The sequence below is a fragment of the Tachysurus fulvidraco genome, chromosome 17 (genome assembly GCF_022655615.1).
Source record: "Tachysurus fulvidraco isolate hzauxx_2018 chromosome 17, HZAU_PFXX_2.0, whole genome shotgun sequence".
NCBI lineage: Eukaryota > Metazoa > Chordata > Actinopteri > Siluriformes > Bagridae > Tachysurus > Tachysurus fulvidraco.
Genome location: NC_062534.1, coordinates 8,165,425 through 8,191,950, shown reverse-complemented (window position 1 = coordinate 8,191,950; position 26,526 = coordinate 8,165,425).

The window sequence follows — 26,526 nt, the reverse complement described above, 5'->3', positions numbered from 1 at the left end:
TGTTTCTGTTAAAAATAATGAATGGTGATAAATATATTTGCGACTTGTTAAGACCTTATGAGTTTTTATTTTTCTGAATGAATTCTCTAAGAGCTAAAATACAAATGTATATGTTATTTATATATGAAGTCTTAACAATTTCACCTTGTAATTTCATCATAATATATGTTTAATATGTAAATCTGCCAGAAAGTTTATTTATTGACTTACATTTTAATGCTTCAGAGAAGAATGTTGAATATCTGCTAGCAGAACATCTATTTACTTTCTCCCCCGACTTGCCATACTGAGGTTATCAATCAGTACTAAAAATAAAAACTCCTCAACTGAGAAATAAGCAGAATACACACAGTCCCTTAGGTTGAGTATGGTTATTATTCCAGCAGGGAGGAAATTCTGACACCATAGCCTGAACATCTTACTGGAGTATGGAACAACCTGTAATCTTCAGACTTCAGCACTTCATCTACCTGGTAGTATTTTTATCATGAGCTGTCTAGTCCATCTTTGTCCTAGAAATGCATACTTTTACAAATAGTCTGATTACAACACACAGTACAACAAAAATCTAGTATGTAGTTCAGAAATCCCGGAGCCTTAATTAAGAGAATAACTACTGCAAAACCAGAGGGACAGGAAGAGTTGATTTATTATTATTATTATTATTATTATTATTATTATTATTATTATTATTATTATTATTATTATTATTATTATCAATGGACAGTACAGTTTCTTACCAATGCACTATTCTAAGCAACTTTATCCAATTAGGAGAACAAGGGGAGAACATGAGAAACTCCACAGAGTCAGTAACCTGAACTCAGGCTCAGACCCTGGAGCAATGCTAGCTATCGCTGCATCACCTGCTGTCGTTAACTTTCTTTGCAGAAAACTGAGCTAGATATATGAAGTTTGGTCTGCTCCTGAGTCACTGTGTTGTTTTCAAATTAGAGAACAAATTCATTTCATCAGTACAATACTTACTGTATCTTTATCTCAAATGAATGACAATCCAATCACTCCAAAGTGTGAGCATCTTTAGTCCTAATACTGGACCGTGTTAATTCCTTTTTCCTTATATGCTGAACTGATTTGAAATCGCTGTATGTTCATCACTATATCATGGGCTGTGCTGAAAATGAGTTGAGTCTCTTTTTGCCGATGATCTTTCTGAATGTGCCTTTAGTTCTCGCATCTAAATGATGTGAAACTTATTCACAATTTGAATAGTTTGTGAGGAAAAGGAGCTCATGCAGTGAGGCATCATGCCTCTTAATGTCTTTCTTAAAATGTACCTTTACACAGACTATTGATTTGGTTTGCTTTTTAGCAGGTCTAAGAATTGCTAGACTGACTGTTATTGCAGCCATATGAGTTTGCAGCTTAAATGTTTTACATTTATATTTCCATCCCTTTGTGCTGCTTGTGTTGTTTGTTTTAGTTTATCTTTGGGCAGCATTGTATGATTAAATATACTAAATAACTACTACTGGACGTTTGGCAACTTCGATCTAATGCAACCATTAAAACTTACGTTTGGATTTTTTTTTCTTTGTGCACTTTTTTGAAATTCTGATTGGTGAAACTTTGTGATATTCAATACTGAAGGAAATGGCCTTTAGCTGTTGTCTTACAGCTAGACCCATAAGATCTCTCCACTTATTCTGAGGAGCTGAAATTGAGAAGCCACAGTGTTGGGACTGAAAATGCCAGTCTGTAGGTGTCTGGGTAGGTAAAAAAATGACAGTTGTGTTGATTATCATAAATTCAATACTGTTGCCCATAAAGGTGCCTTCCAAGTACATTATTTATGGTTCCCCAATTTTCAGAAACAGCCCTGATTAGGACTCTACAGCTGAGGCTGGGATGCTGGAACAATGCATTAATAATAAAACAAAATTGAGAGAGATTTTAAGGAAATTATTCCAATGAAGTATCATAGAACCTTATGGAAGACCAACGATACATCTCTAGTTCATCCTTCCTGTGAGGAACTGGAGCTCTTTGTGAGCAAATGACAAGACAGACAAGGATTATAAAGACATTTCTTTCTCTGCTGCTATGTGTTTCACGGAAATGTGCCTCCAGACAGTACTGTGTTTACTGGGATTTCACCTCCACAGTGCAGATCGTGACACAAAGCTGTCCAGGAAGATGCAAGGCTGTGAAATCTGTTTCCATATTAATGAAGGTTGGTGCATGTCAAAGTGAAGTATTGTTGCCAGTCCCTGGAATCTTTTTTATTAACTGCAAGTTGTTTTATTCATTGTGGGAGTTTGCCTCAATTATTTTAGTCGGAGTGTATATTCCACCTCAGGCTTACCCACATGAGGCTCAACAGAACACAGCTTATCATGCAAGACGTGTAGAGCTACACTTAGACTCCATTGTCATTGAAACAGAGCACATCTCAGTAACATACTGATTAAATACAAATTACATTACTTTCTCCAGGACCTTTATTGTTCTAGGTTCCTTTGCCAAGGTTAGATTTGTAGACTTCAGCTTGGCATTAAATTCAATCCTTTGGGATATACACATTACCAAACTCTCCCACTGGTAGAAGGTAACAGATGCAGCTTGTGAATCATCGACATTGGTGTACCACAGGTATGCTTACTCTCCCTTCTGCTGTTCTCTCTCTATACAAATGAGTGCATATTCAAGGACCATTCTATTAAATGCCTGAAGTTTGCAGATAACACAGCATCACTGGTCTCATATGAGTCTCCCATGACTTAATGTGGGAAGCCAATATTGACTGCCAAAACAGCCAAGCTTCCTGCATCAGCTAAGAAAGTACAACTTAGCACAGTAGCTGTTGGCTACAGTAGTTCTACAAACTGCCACCAATAATAGTTTGGCTCTGCACCCTGTAATAATCTAGAAAGGCTTTAAAGCACACTCAGTTCAGCTAAAATAATCGCTATGAAAACATGCCCTCTGTCAAAGACCTGTTGCCCTGCAGAGCCAGGAACTGAGAAGAAAAAGCATTACCTACTCCCAGACCAACACACATTTAAACTCCTTACCTCAAGCAGGTGTTTCTGATCAAAGTGTATCAAACCCAGCAGACACCAGTAACACTTCATTCTACATGCAATCGCACAGTATGTTAGCACTGACTTGCCTCACAAATATGAAGACTATTGCAATGTATTTTAAATGAATAATGTAATTAACGAATAATTGTTATACATTTGTATGTAACATGCATTTCTACTGTGTGCAAAATTCTTCATAGTTGTGTACAGTGCAGTAGTTCAACAATTCAGCAAACAAATCAAATTTTGAACTTTTATCAATTCGAATTCTTTTCTTTCTCTTCTAGAATGTGATTATTTACCAAGGCTGCAATTTTTCCCATAATGGCTGCTCTTTCTGTTTCTATGTACAAGACTAGATCTGTTTTTACCATTTAGTTCCCCATTCACATTTAATATTAGCATCTGTCTATGATAATCTAAGCACAATCAAACAAGAACAAGCTGTTCATGCTTACTTTCCTTGGGATATTGGAGTCAAGGGAATCCCTTGGTTAAATACAGTGAGAATCAGGGTGAATCCAACCACTTCTTTTTGACCTCCAATCCCAATTCCTCCCTCTCAGGAACTACAATCTCCAGAGCCACAGAAGGCACCACTTTCTATGGGTTTGTGTGATTGAGGTGGTATATTTGATGTTCAGCACCTCTATCTGTTCACCTGACCTCTTAGTCGACTTCTCCACCTCTTGTCACTTTATGAGTCAAAATGGGCAAAATTAAATTGAGTTAAATTGAGTACCTTACTTCCTGGTGCAACCCCACCAAATTTACTCAAAATTCTTTTAGTGCCCCGTTCCTCAGGATTCGACCATGACGACAGTCCTTGAGCTGCTGTGTGAAGATGAACGTTGACCTCTGGAAGTTTCAGGAGAATTGCACCCACAGCAGAAACTGGTTAACAGAAAAAGGTCCAAAAAGGACTTTCAGCAGTGAGGCTAGAAAATTAAAAACAGCTGGATTTTGCATAAAAACTACACAGGTGGCAACTGTGTCTTTGGATTTTATTTAGGACTTAATAAAGTGCATTTATGTTGGCACAAATTTCTCCCCCTGGCTGCAGTGTATGCAAATGTACACACTAAAATTGGAACCCAAGGTTCTACAGTTTTTCTATATTTAGAGCTATACATTTTGGCTATATGTCTAGCATAAATATTATTTTTAAAACATTTAATAGTACAGGTTAACAACATGTAAATAAGGTTGCTGAGGCCAACAGGGATTGTGTGAAGAAACAGAACTGTGGTATTTTTCTGCATAACTGGATAAATTAGCTCTTGGTTGGAATTTGAGTGTGTTGTGCTGCGGTATATGATGCTACCTTCTGTCTGAGCCAGGTTGCACCTCAGTGAAAATTTGTTCACTTTTAAAGATTTTTCTACTATTATATATAGCTGATAATATAATAGATCTTAACCTGTGGTCATGCATAAGAGTTGTAGGTATAGATCTGCACAATTTATAATTATTTTGTAGATCAGTTTTATATTGTTGGCCACAACACAGGCCATCAAAAGCAAGAGTATTTAATTTCTTACAGCTGATCATAATACAGACTTCCAGATTTTTGATACATTAGAACAATTGTTTCGGCAGAATCATTCTAAAGTTATTTAAAAAGGCACCAGGTTCCTAAGCAGTACTAAGACCTAGCACACAATTGGCTCAATGTCAGAGGATGGAGATGAAGCACTAAAAACCTAGATAATAACAGAACTGCTTCCTGGTTAAACAGAACCTACAAGAACTACTACATTGATTTCCAGCTATGAAGTTTATGGGTGCTAAAATTGCTGAGGAGAGTGGAGGTGAAGGCAGAGCGAGTATGGCTGTGGTAAGGAAGATGTGGAATGAATGTAATACAATATTGCTGTGAAGGGTCATCCTGACTAGATTTGACTATGTTTGAATTAAATATTCAAGTGTAGGGGACTTTTAACAGAATACAATTGCTGTCTGCCAGAGAAGTCATGCTGAAGCCTGATCCAATGAAGGAAATGGCCTTTAGCTGTCTTACAGCTAGACCCATAAGATCGCTCCACTTACACTGAGAATCTGATATTGAGAAGACACAGTGTTGGGACTGAAATGGCCAGACTCTAGGTGTCTGTGTGTATAAAAAACCACAGTTGTTTTGATTACCATAAATTCAATACTGTCGCCCTTAAAGGTGCCTTCCAAGTACATTATTTATGGTTCTCCAATTTTCAGAAACAGCCCCAATTAGGACTCTACAGCTAAGGATGGGATGCTGGAACATTGCATTAATAATAAAATAAAATTGAGAGAGATGTTTAAGGAAATGAATATCATAGAACCTAATGGGAGACCAACGATATCTAGTTCATCCTTGCTTAAAATCACCTGTACAGCTTTCCAATGACTTCATAGAACCACAGCATGTTCCTGGTTGCAGCTGCATTCAGTTACAGATATACTGTACAGTAGTAGAATAGAAAAAAATCTATTATGTTTCTAACATTTCTATTCTTTTATTTATCAGGGCTTACATAACAATTGTGTGGTCCACAACAGCATCTATAAATAAACAAATAACATATAAAAGTATAACAGATTTGATTTTTTTTCCATAAAAAAAGTAAAAAACTCAACATTTATAAAACATGTAGGAAATAATAAGTACAGCCAGTAAAACAGTGCCATGTAGAACCAACTTTAGCAACAATAACTTGAAGTAATCTTTTCCCTACAGTCTCACATGATTTCGGAGAACGTTTGGCTCAGTCTTTTTTACAACACTGCATTGGTTCATTGATGTCTGAGGGCATTCATTTATGCACAGCTTTGTATCCTGCTACAGCATGGTCTGAACTTTAACTTTAACTAAGCCATTCTAACACAATGATTGTTTTCTTCTTTAGCCATTCATATGTTGATTAGCTGGTGTGCTTAGGCTTATTATCCTGTTCCATGATACAATTTCAGCCCAGCTTAAGCTGCTGAACAGATGGCCTCACATTTGTATTTTGCTGGGATACTCACTCCTGATATGATTGTCAACTGCTGTGAATGTGAAATTATTTGGTGATGGCCTTCTAACCCTTCTCAGATTGATGAGCAACAACAATTGCTTCTCTAAGGTCATGGCTGATGTAAACACAAATCTGATTGCTGAATACCAACTTGCCAAAAGTTTTGGTTTTATAGAGGCAGTCACATTTTTTAACGATTAACTAATCTTGTGCATTTCGTTAACTAAAATAGAATGAAAGAAATTAAAGACATTCAGAATCTTTTTTGGGAAAAATGACAATATATCATTTTGTTGTCACCTGAGATTATTTCTCTGTTTATAAGATAAGATAAGATAAGATAAGATAAGATAAGATAAGATAAGATAAGATAAGATAATATAAGACAAGATAAGACAAGATAAGATAAGATAAGACAAGATAAGGTTACAGCAGCAAAGAGAAGGAAATGCAAATCTATATAAAAAAATAACTAAATAATATACAGTATATACACAACACAACATATAAATACAGAGAAGAAAAAAGAGACCACGAGTAAGTATTTACGCTAACCGACATATTGCATACAGGTAATATTGCATGTAGAAGATGGGCAGAACAACAAAATTGTCCCCTAATGAATAAAAACATTAAATATATAAGACATTCACTCTCCTTCTTTTCACCATGACTGTATATAGTTTCAATCATATGCATTTAAACAATTTAAATTATATGATGAGATTAGTTATAATAACGTCAACAGTTACCTTATCTAGATGGTATTATTCAATGACTTTAAGTATACTGTAGCCACAAGCAATATGAATAGAGACATTGCTTACCCTGAAATAAATATGCAGCAAAGTTGCTTAACTATTTTGGAAAGGACTGACACCAGTCAGTGTGTACTTATATTTTATTCTGATATATGATGGGCCACTGCACTCTTTGAAGTAACCACAGTCAATGACAAAACATGCTTCATTGAGCAGACTAGCGACGTGGCTATGTGCTTGGTCCACAGATTCATTAATGCAGGCAGCAGACTCAGCTGTGTTTATAGAATGTGTGCAGGTTGCCAGTTGTGAAATTGTAGACTGGACCTACCATCATTACAGTAAGTTCTACCCAGATTTATTTTTACATTTACCCTTTTCCCATAAGATATCATTCATATCTTCTTTCACTGTTTAAACCTCTGTCTGTATGATACACCTGGAGTTTACCCCAATGTTCATGGCCATTTTTCTCTATTGAGCCCATTCATGTGCTTTATCAGTCCCTTCTTATTTTGAAATTGGACAGCTGCAGCTTTCCACTCTGGCAGTTCTTCCCCTGTGGGCAAGCACACTCTTGCAACTGATCCAGAATTTATCTTTTAGACGTGAATGCAATCTTTCCAGGCTATTCAGAATTACCCAATTTCTATGATCTCTCCACTGGACTCCTGTAACTGCATGCATAGAATTAAAAATGCAGACCAGCCTTCACCAACCTGAGGGCAATTATCACACCTTACTCTGTGCCATGTACCCTTCAAGACAGTTGCGCTGCGTGACGCGGGACTTGACCCAGCATGACCCATATTCATCACCTAACTGTAATGGCACCCAGGATGAACAAACATGGCAGAAGACCCTGAGCATGATGGTATGGATTTGAGACTACAAAGAATTTTTAAGGGGTTAGCAAACCTGCCCAGTCTAAAGTAGGTCTCTTGTGCAATTCATTAACCCTCTATCTCAATGCCAGACCCTTTCAGTGGGTTTTGCAATCATCTTGCTTATGGTTCCCCTTTTTGTCACTGAATGCACGGTTTCCTACTTTTGAATAGTGTTGAACTTTAATCTCGGGTTTGAGTCGCAGTCTATTTACTCTGGAATTGTTTCCTTTTTAGTGATTAAATGAAAGTCTACAAATGGAAGAAATTTCCTGAACGGTTACACATTGCTTCTAAAAATGGCCATGGAAGACTTTTTACTGACTACATTTTTCTCATTAAAGCAGAACAAAAGCCATGTGCTCCTCATTAAGGTTCCATATTTCATTTCATAAACTCACAGCTTCTCTTCTCTTGGGACCTTTCTGCAGTGACCATTTCCTAAGGGAATATCAGTCTGACCTGCTGTTGTCTCCAGGGAATATGTTCAGGAAAGCCTCCTCTGTGCATCTAATATTACTATTTATGCAGCACACCACCTGTACTTAGTTTAACCACCTGCTAAATGCATTATATTACAGTATTGAAGAATTGAGGTGGATGTTAATTCAGCTGGATTCAATTTCTGCAGGTTGACCGAACGTGATTGTCATTCTGTAGCTATAAAATAAATCCATTGCTATGACCAAGCCTAATAGAACTCCACAAAATAATTGACAAGAATTAAATGACTGTTGTTTTCAAAGAAGACTTATGATTTGGAATTGACAGGAATGCATAAAGAATGACTCATTACTCTAGAAGAAAAAAAAAAGATTATTATTGTGACAGATAATTACAGGGAATCCATATTTACATACAATATGGAAAACTTTTTTTTAACATTTTAAGCTGAATTGTTATCAAACAGTATTGTGGGATTTTGAGCTTAGGTACAAAAAAGGGATCCTACCTTAATTTTCTATTTGAAATGCAAAAAAGATAAACAGATATAGATAAATAAATAAATAAAGAAGAGCAGCTTCAATCCATTGCTAAGGTAATTCACAATTCCTCAGGTTACCACACAGCTATGTTCCCAAGGTGATCAGATTTATTCTCATCTGAGTGACAGTGCACTGTTGTGCCATAGGCTTGCCTGACAAGACTACCAAATTTCCTGTCTTTGTAAATGAGATTTTAATCTGTGGACCCCTGGAGATGCACTACAGCATTTCCCTTCATGCTGAGACTCCTATCATGCTGAGATTCTCGTCTGTCATCGACAGATTGCCCTGCTTGAAACTATGATGTACCTAAAAAAAAGCTATAAAATAGTAACTATAATAATAATAACTCTGAATGCTTAAAAATATAAATAATCAGAAGATTTTTTTTTCCAGCACTACCAGCCTTATTGGTAAGCATCATCATTTTTACACTTTCAATATTTGAAGTTACAGTGCAGAGAATTTTTCAGGAGAGAACAAAAATATTTTACAATTTAATGTTTCATAGCTGCTGTGAATCATTCTGACAATTCAGTAGTAATAATCCATGACAAACACTCTCTCCTGTCAATCAGAGAGAAACTAGCAATGGTGGGTGTCTGTGAGCTCATGCATTCAGAATAGGGTGGATAGCACGTTACGCTGCTATGTGACTACTATGGAGAAAACCTGTGTTTGTACACAGTACTATTATCAATGTAAATATTGATAGGATCAAATCAAGATCACAGAATATAAAGATTGACACTTTTTCAGGCTTTTTTTTTAAATTAGTTCAATCAACAGATTTACTTTCATAAATAATATGACTAAACAAAAGAAAACAAACAAAAGATTATAGCATTTAATCTTAAGACACTTCACTGAGAAGTAGGAAAAAAAAACATAAAATGAAAAGTTATCAAGTTTTTTGCTTGCAAGTACTTTTGCCTATTTTATTGTGCTAAACATCTGCCCTTAATGTCTTTTCTAATATTTAAATAAATACGAATAAAAACTCTGTAGCAATACAATGTTAATACAACGAGGGAAGCGAATACTGCACATTTGCCTCTAAAAGTGCCCCCATAAGGCTCTTCAAAAGCATATGAGCTCTGACAGTGCACCTCCTGTAACTGTGCACCATTCAGCAATGTTATGCCCACATGACCATGCTGATACCCTGTTGGCTGGTGCATCACTTAACAAAGTGCACTCAGATGAGTTCTCAAGGACCTCCGACCGCAGAAAGCAGCTGACTCCCAGCAGTTGGTATTACCTTGAAATTGCTTAGCGGTGCTTTTCAGGCTTAGCAGGTGCACCATACGGAAGGAAAACATTTATTCCCTACCATTCTGCACATTGATTCATTCACTTGCTTGGCTGTTTTACAATAGCTTGCTAGATGATCTGCCTTGAAATATTTGTCCTAAGCATGCCAAAGCATTCGCATGTTTAGTGCATGAACAATAAATGAGATTATTTGCAAGCATCCAAATGTTCTGCAGTGTAAAGAAAGCCATCAGTCGATTCTTTATTCCTTTTTAGTCGAGACGTATGCCAGTTTCAAATTAACTGGAAGCTTTAAAAACAATAAGCAAGTGGCAAACAATAAAAATCACAACACTGAGCATAAACAACATCCAGTCAAAATCATAAACCCAGCAAACAAATAAAGACTAGGAAAAGAAGAGAGCAGTGTGGGAGTTATACATGAAAGCAGTAGCACAAAGAAACTTAATAATGAGTGTTATAAATTAAGGAACATACAAACATTATAGCCAGTCTGCTCAGGATGAATGACAGATGTTAATATGTTTGTGAGCTTCAGTGGTGAGTTGGTGTGACTAGCACTGTAGAGTGTGGTCTCGTTGAGTCTGCAATCAGACTGTAACTTCTCTCACTTAGGACCCTCTCCAGCCTCTGTTGAGTGTTCAGTCAGACTGTGGTAAATCCAGGTGACTTCTGCTGAACATCCATGGGAGCTGAATCTCAAGGAACAATGGGAGCTTGATAACCAACACTGAAATGGTTGGTGATTAGTTGAACCACAGGGCATGATCAAGTATTTATAGTGTTCACAATTTCACAAAATCACGTTTCCTGTTCAGGTTGTAGGCATAGTGACAGCACACACTCAGCGAGACACACTGTCCCTGTTCTATGTTTTACGGTACAATCATATGAACAAAGAGCAGGAAGAGCCGTGACGCATGTCTTTGTTAAGAATTCTGAAAAATAAAAAATAGGGAGAAATTTCAGTTGTATTTTTTTCATTGGGGCTTTTTTTTTTTTTTTTTTTTTTAACAGAAGTGAAGGCTTTTAGATTAATTGTTGTCTGATTAAAAAAATCAGACCAGTCTTGATTCTTCCAGCAAATGCAATGTTTATGTCTTAGATATTATAGTGTGAGTTTTGAATGATATAATACACATCTTCCTCAATCAAATGACAATGCCAATGTGCAGGTGAAGATTATGAGTGAGGTATCTCTTTACATCTTTAAATCTTACAGTTTTTCCATTGAGGGCTTGTACAAGAACAGAGGACAGAGGAGGAGTCTGGAATGTTCGGTTGTTACAAATCTTAAGAAATGAAGCCTGTTTTTATTTTATTTTTTTAAAACAACAACACAAATGTTGTGTTTGATGTGATATGATAGATAGATAGATAGATAGATAGATAGATAGATAGATAGATAGATAGATAGATAGATAGATAGATAGATAGATAGATAGATAGATAGATAGACAGATACCGAAGGAAATTGAATTTGAGGCAACAAAACTAATCAGAAAAAAAGAAGCAAAGAAAAATTCAAATAGAGTCACAACGGATAAGTGAAAGTTCAAAACAAAGCTCTAAATCATCAACATTGTATTTTAAGTATTGTGATGGGTTAAAAGCCACCCAGATCATCGTCTACTTCTGCCCTGTGTATCTTGGTATATATTCCAGGCTCTCTGAGACCCTGTGCAGGTAAACAGTGAATAGAATGAATAGACTTTAAAATGAGTGTTTTTTTGTAACATATTTCTTTCTTTTTATATTTGCCAAGTGCTAGATTTCTGTATTTTTTAACAGCACAAAAATACAGGTAGTTTCCCATAGTGTATATTTCAGCAGAGCATGCTTTGTTTTATGAAATACACACTTAAAAATGTTCGGTTGATGTTGCACTGTTGTTGATTAATTAACTAGTTATTGTAGTTTAATTGTCCATCTATAGATCTTTTTTTTTTTTTTGCTTGTTTGCTTAATCATTAGTACACTATTTTGAGGCCATGCTTGCTTACAGGAGCTTTTAATTGTGTTGATGGCCATTTTTGTGTCTAGTATGTTTTAGGGCTAGAATCGTCTCTTTTAGTTGTGTTGCTTAATTTACAACATAGCTTAAAAATGTATCTATAAAGATTATTGCGGTAAAGCTAATCCCATGAAAAGTTATTTTTCACAGGAGGTAGTCTGGGAAGGCTGGAGCCATTCAGAAAGGATGGGTTTCATTTCACGGTTCATGCCCGCAACATGATTAACAAGTTAAATGAGAAGATTGGGCAACTCTGGCCATACATAGCAGCTGTCAATCTATTAGACAATTTGAATTATAGTCATCATAATCCTACTTTAGTTTGTGGCTGTATATGATGCTGTGATCAATATATGTATTGTGGAGATTTATAGTAGGTGCATTTTTCTTTTCTTTTTTTCTTTCTTTATCCTTGAACGGCACTGCATTAGCATATAAAATGATGTTTTGCAAAACCTTGTTATTGGCTTTCTTTCCCAAGTGGAAATTTCAAGACATTATTAATAAGTGCGGCTGGTGAGAGAACAGCAGCAAATAAAATGCCAAGAGGATTAAAGATTGCAATTTGCAGATTTGTCAACAAGTTAGACCACACTCCTGCACATATATCGTTATGTTTATCTCATTAAACTTTTAGATACGTGAGTCATGTAAATGATTACTGAAAAGACATTAAATTGTCATACATTAAATTGTTTTGGAAAAAAACAAGAATATAAGTTTTATTTTCTTAATGCCAGATCCTTATTTGCTTAAACAGATCTTTCAGCTTTGCCTACTCAGTTCCATTTTAAGTCAAGTCAAACCATGGTCCTGCAGAAAGACACAGGGCTACATAAAATAAAAAAAACAACTAGAGACTACATACAATCACACACGTCCACATGAAGTGCACATGAGCAAGACAGAAGACAGGGCAAAACAGTGAGGAATGTTTGGTTGTAAACATATGACTGTGAGCAGCTGTTTTGTAGCAACATTAAAAAAATGGTGTGAAAAGTTTCAGTGTTTGTCAGAGATATTCAGCTGAATGTGTCTTTATATACCTATGTGTGTGTGTGTGTGTGTGTGTGTGTGTGTGTGTGTGTGTGTGTGTGTGTGTGTGTGTGTGTGTGTGTGTGTGTGTGCGTGTGTGCGTGTGTGCGTGTGCGTTTTGATGCTGTGTGCATCAAAACAACAGAGAACTGTTCTTCACTCCCCGAAAAACACAGGGTAAAAGAAGCAATGGCGGTTCAGCACCAAGGTCAGCGACGCTGTCAAAATCCTGCTGAAGATCAACACCATGGCCAGCTCCACTGATTTCGAGTGCTAGGTCGGGCGGCTAGAAGGAGCCGAGTTGAGGAGTGCTGCTGAACTCTTCACCCTCCAGCAGAAGAAGACAAGACAGGGCTAGGCCCTGCAGCCAGAGAGAGAGAGATAAGGGGTCTTTCAGATCCACATGTTCTTTTCTGCCTTTTCCGCACATACTCCATGGGATAACAGACCGGCTCTCTCTGCCTGCTGCACCACCAGAACGCTGTTGCATCTAGTGCCTGCCGGCGACCTCCACTCTGACCCAAGCTAAGAGAAGTCTCCCATCCTCTTCTGAAGACTGCACAGAGCCAGTATTGGTAAGGTTTTGTTGTCTTTTGCTGATAAACAAACTTTCTGTTCAACTTCTTCCCCTGCCTCTGTGCTGTTTCGGTGTTCTCTGCTCAGAATGCCCTACAATGCAAATGGTGAGTAGATTATTATTACCCACCAAACATCTCCCCAGGAATGTGTTGGCATTGTTCTGCTTTCCGATAAATTAATTGAATTTAAGAGATGCACTATGCTATAAATGGTATCCTTTATTACCAGTGCTCCTACTAATTGTTTTTAATTCACTCATACTTCTACTTTCTCCCTTCAAGTAGTAATAACCATTAAAATAGCTTAGTTTTAGTTTTCCGTGTGTGAGTGTGTGTTTGTGTGTATGTGAGTGAGAGAGAGAACAGAGAGTAGTGGGCTGATTTAAATTAGCATCACATCGTATGTCTGTTCTTATTGCTGGGCAATGTGCTGAGAATCACTTGAAAATGCAATTGTAAGTTACAGATGGGCAATGCCAGGCATTCTCCATTTCCCCAGCCCTAAACCAGCAGTAATATGTATGTTGATACCTGGAAGAGTATGCAACAGTGTACAAAGACCATTATTCACTGTTGTCTGAAGCATCGCGTGTTGATTCTGTGTTCCTCACAGTTTGCCCCAGGCTATGAGTAATGTTTAGAAATGAAAAATGAACTATACTACATCACACTGGGCTGCTTGCTTCCAGGGAAAAATGGTAATAAATACACACACCATGTGTAAGGATAAAAGCAGATACTCATGAAATATAACCTGTGTAAGTGGGAATCAAATCCTTGTTATTTCTCAGGCTCATTTTGTATCCTTGCTGTCATTCCTTCCCAGGAATAATGCGATGTCAGTCTGCCGATGTGTTCTGCCGGATTTATGAAATTACATTTTCATGTTTTCACCCAATGTGCTCCATCATGCATATTCTCAAAGGCAGCATAATGAAGCATTTTTTCACTTTGCACCCACAATCCCCACATCCTACACAGCAATTATTAAAAACACTTAAAGTTTTCAGCATAATGCGCTCTCACAATTGGTGTTTTTATTTTATTTTATCCCCATAAACTGCATTATAATTACCTTAAAGATACAGAATTGCTTATAAAGGCGTTGATGCAAGGTCTATACTGTACATGCTTGTGCTTCTGTGGTTACTTGTGCCTTCAGTTCCTTTCAGGTAGTCTTGGCTATGCAACAGAGAATATTGATGTAACTTTGAGCAAGTGTTAGAGACAAGAATAATAATAGTGGGTATCTATTAAAAAAAAAAAAAAAAACACCTTGTGATCAATTTGGAACTAGGCAAATTATCCCTGAAAGTGTTTTATTCCTCTGTATCAAACAGAATTTAAGGGAAGGATGCTAATATATTACCTACCAGCATTTTAAACACCAGTCTATTAAACACAAATGGAATAATGGGTGCTTTTGTTGTGTTAAAAAAAATGCATTTGAAAACACTGCTTCTATCATTTGTCTTCATTATATAATAGACTGATAGTTGTTTTCTATAAATACACTATATAATACATGGACACCAGGCAATCAAAGCCATATGTGAGCCTTTTTCAATCTGTTGCCACAACGTTTGTGTACAATTGTACAGAATGTCTTTTTAATATTACAATTTCCCTCATGTAAGCACAGTCCAGAATGACAATGTCTTGTGCACAAAGTGTCTTGTCCATGAAGACACAGAGCTATTGGAGTTGTAAGAGCTCCAGTGGACACCTTTGAGACTAACTGGCCCTCCGTCTGTACCTCAGACCTCCTCACTCATCACTCAACACAGCTCACTGATGCAGCTGTGGCTTAATGAACACAAATAGCTATAATAAACCAAATATCTAATGGATAGCCAAGCCGAACAGAACAGTGGGGGTTATTTTAATAGTGAAGGTGAAATAAATCTGGAATGAGATGTTCAAAAAGCACATAATATATGGTTGTGATGGCCAGGTGTCAACAAACTTTTGGCTATACATCATACAATGCCATAATATTATTATATATAAAACCCATATCAGGGTTTGCGGTAATAGAAACTGGTCTAAAATCCACCTGTTCCACATTAAATTTGATTATTTCTATATCAGGCCATCCTTAAAAATATTTTGGTTTGCAGTAACAGTAAAAAAAAAAAGGGTCGGTAGGTAGGTCTATATTTTTTTTTTCAAGTTTCAATGTAAAAATGATGGTGATTACGTAGGTATGAATTTAAATTAGCATATCATGACGTCACTGACTGGGTCTTCAACCCGGGCCTTTGGGTGCATCATTGCAAACCTTATTTTGATGCTGGGCACAGTTTTTCCAGAACTTTGTGCCTAGGTAAAGCGGTGTCGAGCTGTTTTAATACATTTTTTAGATGTATTATGGTGCCGGAACCCGTTAATATTATTTTATTGCTTTTGTATTAGTTGTTTGAAGAGTAAAAAAAAAAAAGGTCAGTCTTAACACAAATTTACAACCGGCAAGTAGGTCGGACTTAAAGCAAATAAATAAATAAATAAATAAATGAGTCGGTCTTAAATTGACAGGGTCAGTCGGGTTACGGCAAACAAGAACATTTTTAAGGATGGCTTTATTTATTAATTTTATTTTTTTTCAATTAGTTTCTGGCAAGACATTTCTTTAGACAAAATATTTTTTTCTACCACACTACACTTCTGAACAAGGCACGTAACAAAGTGGTGGGGACAATGTCCCTAATGAACATTACAGCTATGGATTAAAATATTGGTATTATAAACTATTGAAGTGACTGGTTTTGAGTAATGAGCCCTGAAATGCTTTTTGAAGTAAATGTATATGCAATTCCTCAGGGTCTAACACTGATATTTTTGTTGTTCTGCAGAAAGACTGTTTTTTTTTTTCAAACCTGTCTCTTTGATTTTTATTTGTAATGTTGAAGAGTATTGAAGACTGGCACTTTAATAATCCGGGGTTATGTGGTCAGAATTTTGATAACCACTGATCTCCTATTTCCATTTGTCTCATTTTCATGCAAAAGTGCAAGGAGAGCTGACTTTCGGTCCTTTCTCATCTCAGCGTATCTCACTTCTGCCATTTTCTTTGACAATTTCTCTCTGATATCCTTAACCTTAGACTGGCCTTTTTTAATGGAAAAATACAGATTGCTATGCTCCAGGAGACATATTAGTATTGCAGAGGTTAGAATCCTGCCTTATTTAACACACCTGATTCACCTCATCAGCTAATTACCGAGGCCTTCATGGGATGAATTTAAAGCATTAGACAGGAAAAGAAACAAATTTCTCTAGAGCTTTGACACTCATGTGCTACATAATTGAATATATTCATAAAAGCTTAACATTTGTTTATAAAATGCATCATTTCCCAAATTCAAAATTGTGTTACAGGGGAAACACAGATGAGCTCAGTGAAATAGTCAGACCGCAGATCTTAGTCTAAATGTCAGCAGGCATTCCAGAGGCTCCCAAGGAGACTAAATGGAAATGTATTTTGACTCTGCTGACCATATGGCCTGGTAATTAATGGCATAGGTTACATTTTGGCTTTCCACCAAATTTCCTCCAGTCAGTTGTGTGTTGACCCAGTTCAGAACAAACTATTACTGCCTTTAGCATTCCAAACACTGCCTTCTTTATTTCTCATTCTTTTTTCCTCCTTTGTAATTAATTATGTTCTCATTTTATTTTATTTGTGGTTAACAAAATAAAGTAAAATTTAGAAGAACCATTTTAGATGCAGTAATGATACAAAATTGTATCTGGAACACATTTGTTTACTTCTCAAACAATTTCATTTGAAAATAACAAAAACGGGGCACATGACATGATTAGGGTTACATTTTAAAATGATTATTGTTTTTTTTTTTTTTTAAACCACAAAACAATTTATATATATGAATGTGCAAAACTAATCACAGCCATAAAACAATCTCCATTTCTCTCACTTTTTTGTTAATATTTTAAGCAGAACTATTTACATTTGCTTAAATCGATTGTATTCCTGCTGACATGGTAATGAACTCTTGCCATCTTTTTCCTATTCCTCAGAGTGATGCCACTGACATCACAAAAGCACAGCTTGCATATTAAGCATGCATCGTTATGTATATAACAATGGCTTCAAGCCAGAGATGGGGAGATGGACCTGTAGAGTTGTCACGTTTACACCCTGGAGACACATTTTAACACACAAATGCTGGAAATAGACACATCAATTAAGCCTCATCTTAACGATATGCGCCAGATTGTGGCAGAGGACACAAAAAGGTTATCTGTATAAAAGTGTGCTCTTAGTCAAAGTGTAATTTCTCACCTGATAAATTTGAGTCAGGGTACACTAATACACGTCAAAATCCCTAATGTTAACATCAATAAGTGAATAAACAATTTAACAGTTAATTCACACTGGAGATTGTGCTGTGTACACACAGCTGTGCATGGGAACAGACACTAATAATGTGAGTTTGATGAAAGATTTTTTTTCCTTTTAGCCGAAATGGCCTTTTTCCAGATCAAGGAATCCTTCTAGTGGACAATTGACTTCAAGATATACAGTAGGAAGAGAGGGGTGTTTGCCGTGCATCATCATGTAGTTCAATTATCAGAAATTTGTTGTGTTAAGACTTAAGATTTGCTAAGGGTAAAATGAACCTTTGACTCTGAAGCTCTCATGGGAACACATTGACATGTCTGACAGCTGGACAGACGGCTAACATCAGCTGGGGTCTTAAAGGACAATAGAATTTGCATTTAAGGGCCCATTGCTGAATGAACGTCATTGATGTGCTCCTAAAATAATAGCCATTCTTAGAATTTAGAATACTGAGCGCTCCCAACAGACCTGGGAACACATACTGTGACACATAATAACATTTAAGTCACATTATAACTTGTCAGCACATAGAACTTTATAAAAGTGCTATAAAACCATTGCCAGCCTAGGTCTTTGTCATTGGACTTCAGCCTGTCATCATAAACAGGAGTCACAGGAGGCTTTTGCACTGGTAGCTTACTCTGAAAAAGAGCCTGCATGCCAAGCAAAAAATTGGTAATATGAAAGCTACAGATCTGTAGGAGGAGGTGTGAACTGTTGTGAGTCCCATGGATATGATCACAACTTATACTCAGATCTGCACTTGTTAAAGAAGTAAAACAACCTGCACATGTGTTTTAGCTGATGATGACATCGTTAGTTTCAACAACACACGTGTACCCTGTGAGTCAAATTGTGTTCTCCATGTTCATTTGTGATGATGTTACATGAACTCAAATGCACAGGTGATCAATAGAATCAAGCGAATCCAAACTCAGACCGGCTCTGTGTGGGAGACAAGTACGATCACACTCCAATTTATATGACAGGAAACACTCCCATTGTGAAAACCACCATATATTTATGTAGGTTTGGGCCTGTTCTAATTTAAGGCTCATGTAGATGTTACAATGTTGTCTTTAAAATGTTATAATAGTTTTTACAAGTTTTGAATGTTTACTAGATGCACATTTTTAGCACCGTGGGAATAGCTGAGTGATCTTTGAAATAATCTAGTTTTTCCAGTTAGTGACAAAACACTGCACCACTACTATGTTGTTTTGAACCAAACAATAGAAAGCAATTGCATTCGTCAGGAAACAAGTACTTGTGATTAGTGTAGAATGTGTGTAGGTGAACATGCATCAGCTCAGAGTATAAAAGCATGTTTGGAGCATCATGTTACACCTACAGAAAAGGCATTGTACTAGTGATGAAAACATGACTATTGAATATTTATGGTCATATTTATCAATGGTTTGGAGAGACTTTTTTGTAATAAAATATGCTCATGTTTATGTTTATAGACTTTGTTTACCGGCTACGGACGCACATTTTTTTGTAATTCATGACAACCAGAAGCAAACCTTAACATTATACTGGATGCTGGTTGTGTTAATTGGATGTTTCGCTTTGAAATATGCTTAATATTTTCTGTTGGATTAATGCAATGAGGAAGTGAATTAATAAAACGGGTAACTGTTTCAGTGAAACATTACAGTTCACCTCAGGTTTTTTACCGAACAGCTAATGTCAGTCGATATAAATCAGTTAATGCCCAATGGAGGTTATTTAATTCAGTAAAATAAATAAAGGTGGTATAAAATCTTTTTATATTTAGATTACTAGTTCCATATTTCTGTATGTAGATATTTCTTCTTCCTAAAAGAAGTTTACAAATAGAGCAATATTTCTTTATTACTACATACACTTTCATTTGATTTATTTATTAAATACCTTTTTTTTTGGGGGGGGGGATGTAGCTACACAATAAAATGTAATTATTTCATGTGTGAGTCCTGTAGTTTGCTTATTTTCCATTTCCATTTTTATATAAGCTACTTATTTAAAACAAAAGGGTATAGTTTGGTAGGTATTATTTATCATAAGTACCTTAATCTACAGCTGAAATGTAGCTTCCCCGATTTTTGTTATTGAAAGAATTGCAACCTACTCTGGTTTTCACACAAAAGAAAGAAATCTGAACATACTGTAATCATAGAAATGTAATGTGTAAAAAATAGTGATATTTCTCCCTATATGACATCTTCATCTGTGAATATACAGTATATCAAGCAGAAAGTGTGATCAATGATGTTATGACACATCCTTTTAAAAGGCAAAGACTATAAAGACCCATCCAAGAACAGCAGGTGTGAAGACTCGGCTAAATGTAGACGATGAATGAAATCAGATATGGATAATTAATAGGGAAAAGGAAACCTGAAAAATCAGACAGCAGGCCAAAATCATAATTCAGTAGGTAAAAGTGGAGCTGGGGGAATTTTTCAAGCAGCTGCTCAGTCCCCATTGAAGAGTCTTAATTTTTCTCATTGATGAGTTGCACAGCAACTTCATCAGGCTTTGTTGATTGACCACGTACTGTTTCATAATAGGCTGACAATATGAGTGTGTTTAGCATTCGGTTTTGATGATCCATCTGAGCTTTACCTTTGATTCATTTCCAAAGCACGCTGCACAATGCATTCCTAAAAAGCCTTAGGAATGCAAGGACAGATGAGAGTCGAAGCCACAGGGTCTCAGCCAACTTCTAGTTCCACATGTTTGGCTCATTCGGATGCATACAACCATCACACAGCTACTATTGTGTCTTATGTCCCATGGTGGATCGTCCTCGCCAGGGCTACAGGGCTGGAGATTTCATTTTTCAAAGGAGCAAAAAGGTCACTGCTTAGAGCAAAAGCAAGGCAGTACAGAGACTTAAACCCAATCATGTTCTGATAAGAGCCTTTTTTTTATTTCTCTGCCATGACACTTCCTAGAGTATGGCAACATGATAACAATGAAACTTGACATCAAGCTGCAATCGTGCCATTTCAAACATAGCTCCCGATCAGGAGCGTAATAGCACAGAAAAGACAGGAAGGCTGGCAGAGGTGGAAGAGTTACTCTGCTCTGGGGAGAGCTGCTTAGGCAGGCATATTTTTGCACCTGTCCTATGAACATTACATAAAAAAAGCCCTTTTTTTTAAATGTCAGCACTTAAATAAAGAAACCTGTCTCCTGAAAAAAAAAAAAAAAAAAAAGTTAAACATCTAACAATGAAGCTTGACCCATGTGATCCTAGGTTTTAGCACAGTACCAAATTTTATCCGGTCAAACTTAGGAAGCACAGTGATGTATTCTAAACAGTCTTCCTCATTTCAGAATGAATCCAGTATGGATCATTCACAAGAAATTGGTATTATAAGCAATGTATCTAATGTAATAGAAGAGTGATATCGGAAACCAAACAGACAATGGCTTTCTAAATAAATAAATAAAAATGTTTTTTATAGTGAGAGACGGCTGACTCACGGCGCAATATAAACCATAATTATACTGTATACCCGCTATAATCCTTAGAGCTGATAAACAGCAAATTATAAAAATAATTAAAAAGCATTGTATAAATATAACTATATAATAATTTAATACTAAATGTAAGCTGATAAAATAAGAATGAATTATAATGGTGGGAAAAACAATTATTCCACTCCCCACTTCCAATGTGTAAGTAAATAAATCAGGAAAAATCCACTTAATGGCACAGGCATCTATGGTCAAATCTTTTTATTTTAATTTAAAAAATGCTGTATATTTTTTGACGAAAACAAGAAAGATGGATATTAGATACAGAACTGGCAATAAAAAAGCTATTCATTCATTCATTCATTCATTCATTCATTCATTCATTCATTCATTTATTAATATATTTTTAACAGTGATTCTTCTTCTTCTTCTTCTTCTTATTATTATTATTATTATTAATATTATTATATTTATTTATTGATTGAATGATTGATTGATTGATTGATTGATTGATTGATTGATTGATTGATTGATTGATTGATTGATTGATACAAGTATGCTTTGTATGTTGAGGCCCAGGAGGTTAGAAGGAGTGGAATGTCAATGTTGGTCCGTTTCTTTTAAGAGATGGGCAGGTAATTTTTCTATAGCAGTAGTTTGAAGGTGCATGTACTGTACTACATAAACTAGAAAAAAGTGACGAGGTAAGTTGCTCTGGATAAGAGCATCTGCCACATGGTAAATGTAAATGTAATGCAATGGCAAATCTGTAATGTAAATACAATCTCTCCCACTCTGGTCCAGGAAGTACTGGAACACACACACCTCCATTCACAAAATATGGATTTTGTGTTTTAAAGATTTTATCTTCAATTTAAATCTATTTATTTTTATAGTGCTTATAACAATTCACATTGTGTCAAACCTCTTAATTTTGTCTCAAACCTCTTAAATGTATATTATTTGTATACAAATAAATTTAAATCGATTTATTTGTGTAGTGCTTATAACAATTCACAAATTCTTAAATAAGCTTTACAGATGTACTGTATATAAACAAAAAAAATAAGAATAATAATAAAAAATGTAAATAAAACAAATAAATAAATGAATTAATACATAAATTTAAAGTTTTAAATTAATTTAAAAAATATTCATTTCAAATTTAAAATACTATATATCTCTAACATCCAGCAAGGCAGAGGTGACAGTGGCAAGGAAAATCTCCCTGAGATGATATGAGGAAAAAAACCTCGAGAAGAACCAGGCTCAGAAGGGAACCCTTCCTCATTTGGGTGACAATGGACACAAAATAATGTAAACAGGCTATAATAGTGCAACTGAGAGCTCCTGTGGAACTAATGGGTCAGCGCTAACTCCGAGTTCACCATGGACCCAACACTAATTCCTTCCTGCCAAGTTTTCAAAATGATTGCTGACTTAGATTTAGAGATGCCAATCAGCCTACAACACAAACCCCCAATGCACAGAGAGGGCATTCAAACTTGACACACACATTGCAGAAAAATCACACAGAGGTGTAAAGCAAACATGCTAACTAAGCCCAACGAAGCCCAAATGAATGAACTCTGTAAATATATTTTTTGTAGCAACATCTTAATGTATCTGGTCTTTCTTTGACCTGCAAACTTCGTATCTGACTACTCTCTCATGACCAGAAGCTTCTTTACTGACCATTCATTCGCAAGAATGTAAAAACCTTCTTCATGTGTGAATCCTGTATGTTGCATTCGCATCTCCTTCTTAAAATACTCTCTGGAAAATAGTGTCTATATATCTGCTGTATGTATTTATTAGAGCATGTTATCTGTTCAGTGTGAATATTAAACATATTATAGACACAACATGCAAAGTGCACACACACACACACACACACACACACACACACACACACACACACACACACACACACACACACACACACACACACACACACACACACACACTTGTATGAAGAGTATGTTCATACTTGTCTCAGTTTACACCACACACAATTACAACAAATTGTGCTTGCAAACTGCAATTATCACTACAGTTTCCTTCTATTCAGAGAGTTTAATTAAGATAATTATCTTCCCCAATAGCTTGACATGACCGACTTTTATGAGGCAACACTCATGCACTAAGTAGAAGCTTTTTATTGAGTTAATAATAAAGAAACATACAGTAGCAATAACTATTATGTTTTCTGAAACATTTAGTCTACATACTGTATATGGTCCAGTTTTTTATTTCCTTTTGTCATAGGAAAAACCTCCAGTGCACAGAATAAAATGAAAGACTAGCACAATCTCCAGTACTTTTTACTTTAAATATTCTCAGCATTTTCACAGAAAAAGCTACTTTTGTACTATCAAAGAGGACTCTGTAATAATACACAAGAATAGGTCCTTATCTAGTTTCATGTTTCCTCCATGGGTTTTTTTTTTCTGCAGACAATTTGCATTTTAATTTGATGCTTCAACCTATCCTTAACAGAATTAAATAGAAAGAATTGTTGATATGATTCCCTGACCATCTATGAGCCTGGAAAGGGCACAAAGACCAAAATGCTTTCAGTTTACCTGGAAAAAGAAAAAAAAAAGAGGAAAGAAAACTTCCTAGTTAAGGTACAGATAAGGGTGGTAATAAAGGTAAACATTTGTTTCATAAAACACATCATATGTGGGATTTTTAGAAAAAGATGAAAGAAGTAAAAAGATTAGCCTTGGGACACTTCAATTAATGGAAAGTAGGTTTTTATTCACATAAAAAGCATTTATAATCTCTCTTTCCTTCCTCAATGAACATGGCTAGCATATAAATAAAGGACTTTTTCCCCTCTTTTTTTCTCAGATTGTGGATTGTTTTGCTTTGGTAACTGCAGGGCATATATCTATGAAATTGGAAATGGCCTTGCCAAGCATTTGGTTGTTTACAGCTTCTTTGAATTTTGCATTTAGGTCAATATTGGGTTTGGCTGCAAGGGAAATAGCTTGTGCAGAAGTGGTGCTACGATGCATGAAGAGTCTAGCCGTCCTACTGGGAAGAAAGAAGATGAAGTTTGGCATTTGATATTTAGATATGAGAAAGATGGGCTGCAAACAATCTATAGCCATTGACATGCACTTTTGCTGATGTTTGGCAATATAATTATGATTTTTGATGACTGTTTTAATAGCAGCAGCAATCAGCATATTACGTGTTTTTTCCTATATTTGGCCAATGTTTCCCAATGATCTTTAAAATTAATTTTGACACCTTACTAAAGACATTCGGTGCATTGATATGCTGCAATAAATATATAATTTATTGACTTATAATAAAAAACTTTTTGCTTGGGAAAAACACATTTCATAACATGAGTTATTCCTTTTTTCTGACTATATCAGTTTTTGGTATAACAGATTAGCTATAAACCTAATCAAGATCTTCTAAACACCAGCACTCTAAACAGTTTTTGTCTTGTAGCCCAGTGAAGGAGCTGTCAAGGCCGTAATAAATCAGTTAGAGGAATTGTAAATCAGTTCTGACATACAGAAATGCCAACCCTGATATGAAGATTTACACTGACTACACTATAGTATTCCGGGTTGAAGCTACCAAGGAAACTTTTTAGAAAGCTATTTTTTAGTACAAAAATGACAGTTGGGTTTGCACCTGTCCTTTCCTGTGCAGTACTTTTTAATAAACTAATGTAAATGTTATATATATATATATATATATATATATATATATATATATATATATATATATATATATATATATATATATATATATATATATAAAGAATAATAAAAAAGATCCTATAGACAGGTTTGGGTTAGGGTCAGGGTTTCTAATTGGCAATGATTAATCACCTACCTGTTCTTCTTCCAATATCCCTGTGTTTCACATACATTTTTTCCCCTAATGTGACATTGCAGGGTTACTAATCAGAAATAATGGTAGGTTTATTACTAGGTAGGTTAACTAATCAGAAATAATGATCTAGGCAAGCTTTTTATTTCATGACAATAATGTCATGCCTGTAGTGTCTTATTAAACTTGTATATAGCAGCACTAATTAAACATGTTCTTCATGTTCTATGATTTAAATAGTGCTACAGCAACTGACTGGAAGCATATGCAGTGTCTGAGTGAAAGTGCTATTGCGTTACAACAGAATGACTTTTCCAAGTAGCCCAAGGGAAATCTTACTGCCAGCCTGCTTCGGCGAACTACTGGGATCAACATGTTGATCTTTTATTTAGTTTTTCTTCGAAAAGTTTCAATGATAAAAACAGTTGACAATGAATTTCATTGCCGATAAGTTGAATTGTATTATGAAGCACACTGTGTTGTTCACTAGGCAATTTTCATTTAGATTAAAAACACATTAGTGCAGAGAAAATATCTTTCTGTTACTGTTAGCTTACCGTACCCTCTTCACCTCATGTAACGCTTAAGCATGCCTCCAACACACTCTCCACATTATATGGTCTTTTCAGCTTGTCTTGTGCTTTTGTCTGTCATCCTGCTGCCTGGTTTGACTCCGTCTGTCTCCTGTTTTCATCTTAGCCTGCTCTGTGTTGTTGCTCCTCCCCATGTGTTAAGTTTTTAAATTGTTTGTTTTGCTGAATCCTGCTTGTTGCCCGTCTACTGGATTATGGATCGATTGCACTCTGATTCCTGCCTGTACTGTATTATGCTGTTCTGTGTACTGTACAGTTGGACTGTTGTGTTCTCTGATTCCTGCTAGCCACATTTTACTCTGTTTGCCTGTGAATGTATCTATGGACTATTCATGACTTTTCCTCCAGCCTGCCTCTTTGCCCTGTGATTCCTTGTAATAAGGTACTTTAAATTTGATCTCTAATCGGTGCTCTGCATTGGGGTTCCCATCTGCCTTTCCCTGACAGTACCATCTGGCCAGGCATGGACACTCAAAGTATGCAGGCCCTCCTCAGCTCTCGCTCAGTGTCAAATCCAAGACCTCACTGCCACCACTAAGAAAATCATTCGCTGCCTCAGTCTCCCGCACCTCTATTTCAACCAGTCCCAGCTCCAGCCACACCCTGCTCGCCCCGTGCCACAAAACACACCTGCCTCACCCAGAACTTTTCTCCGGCAAGCT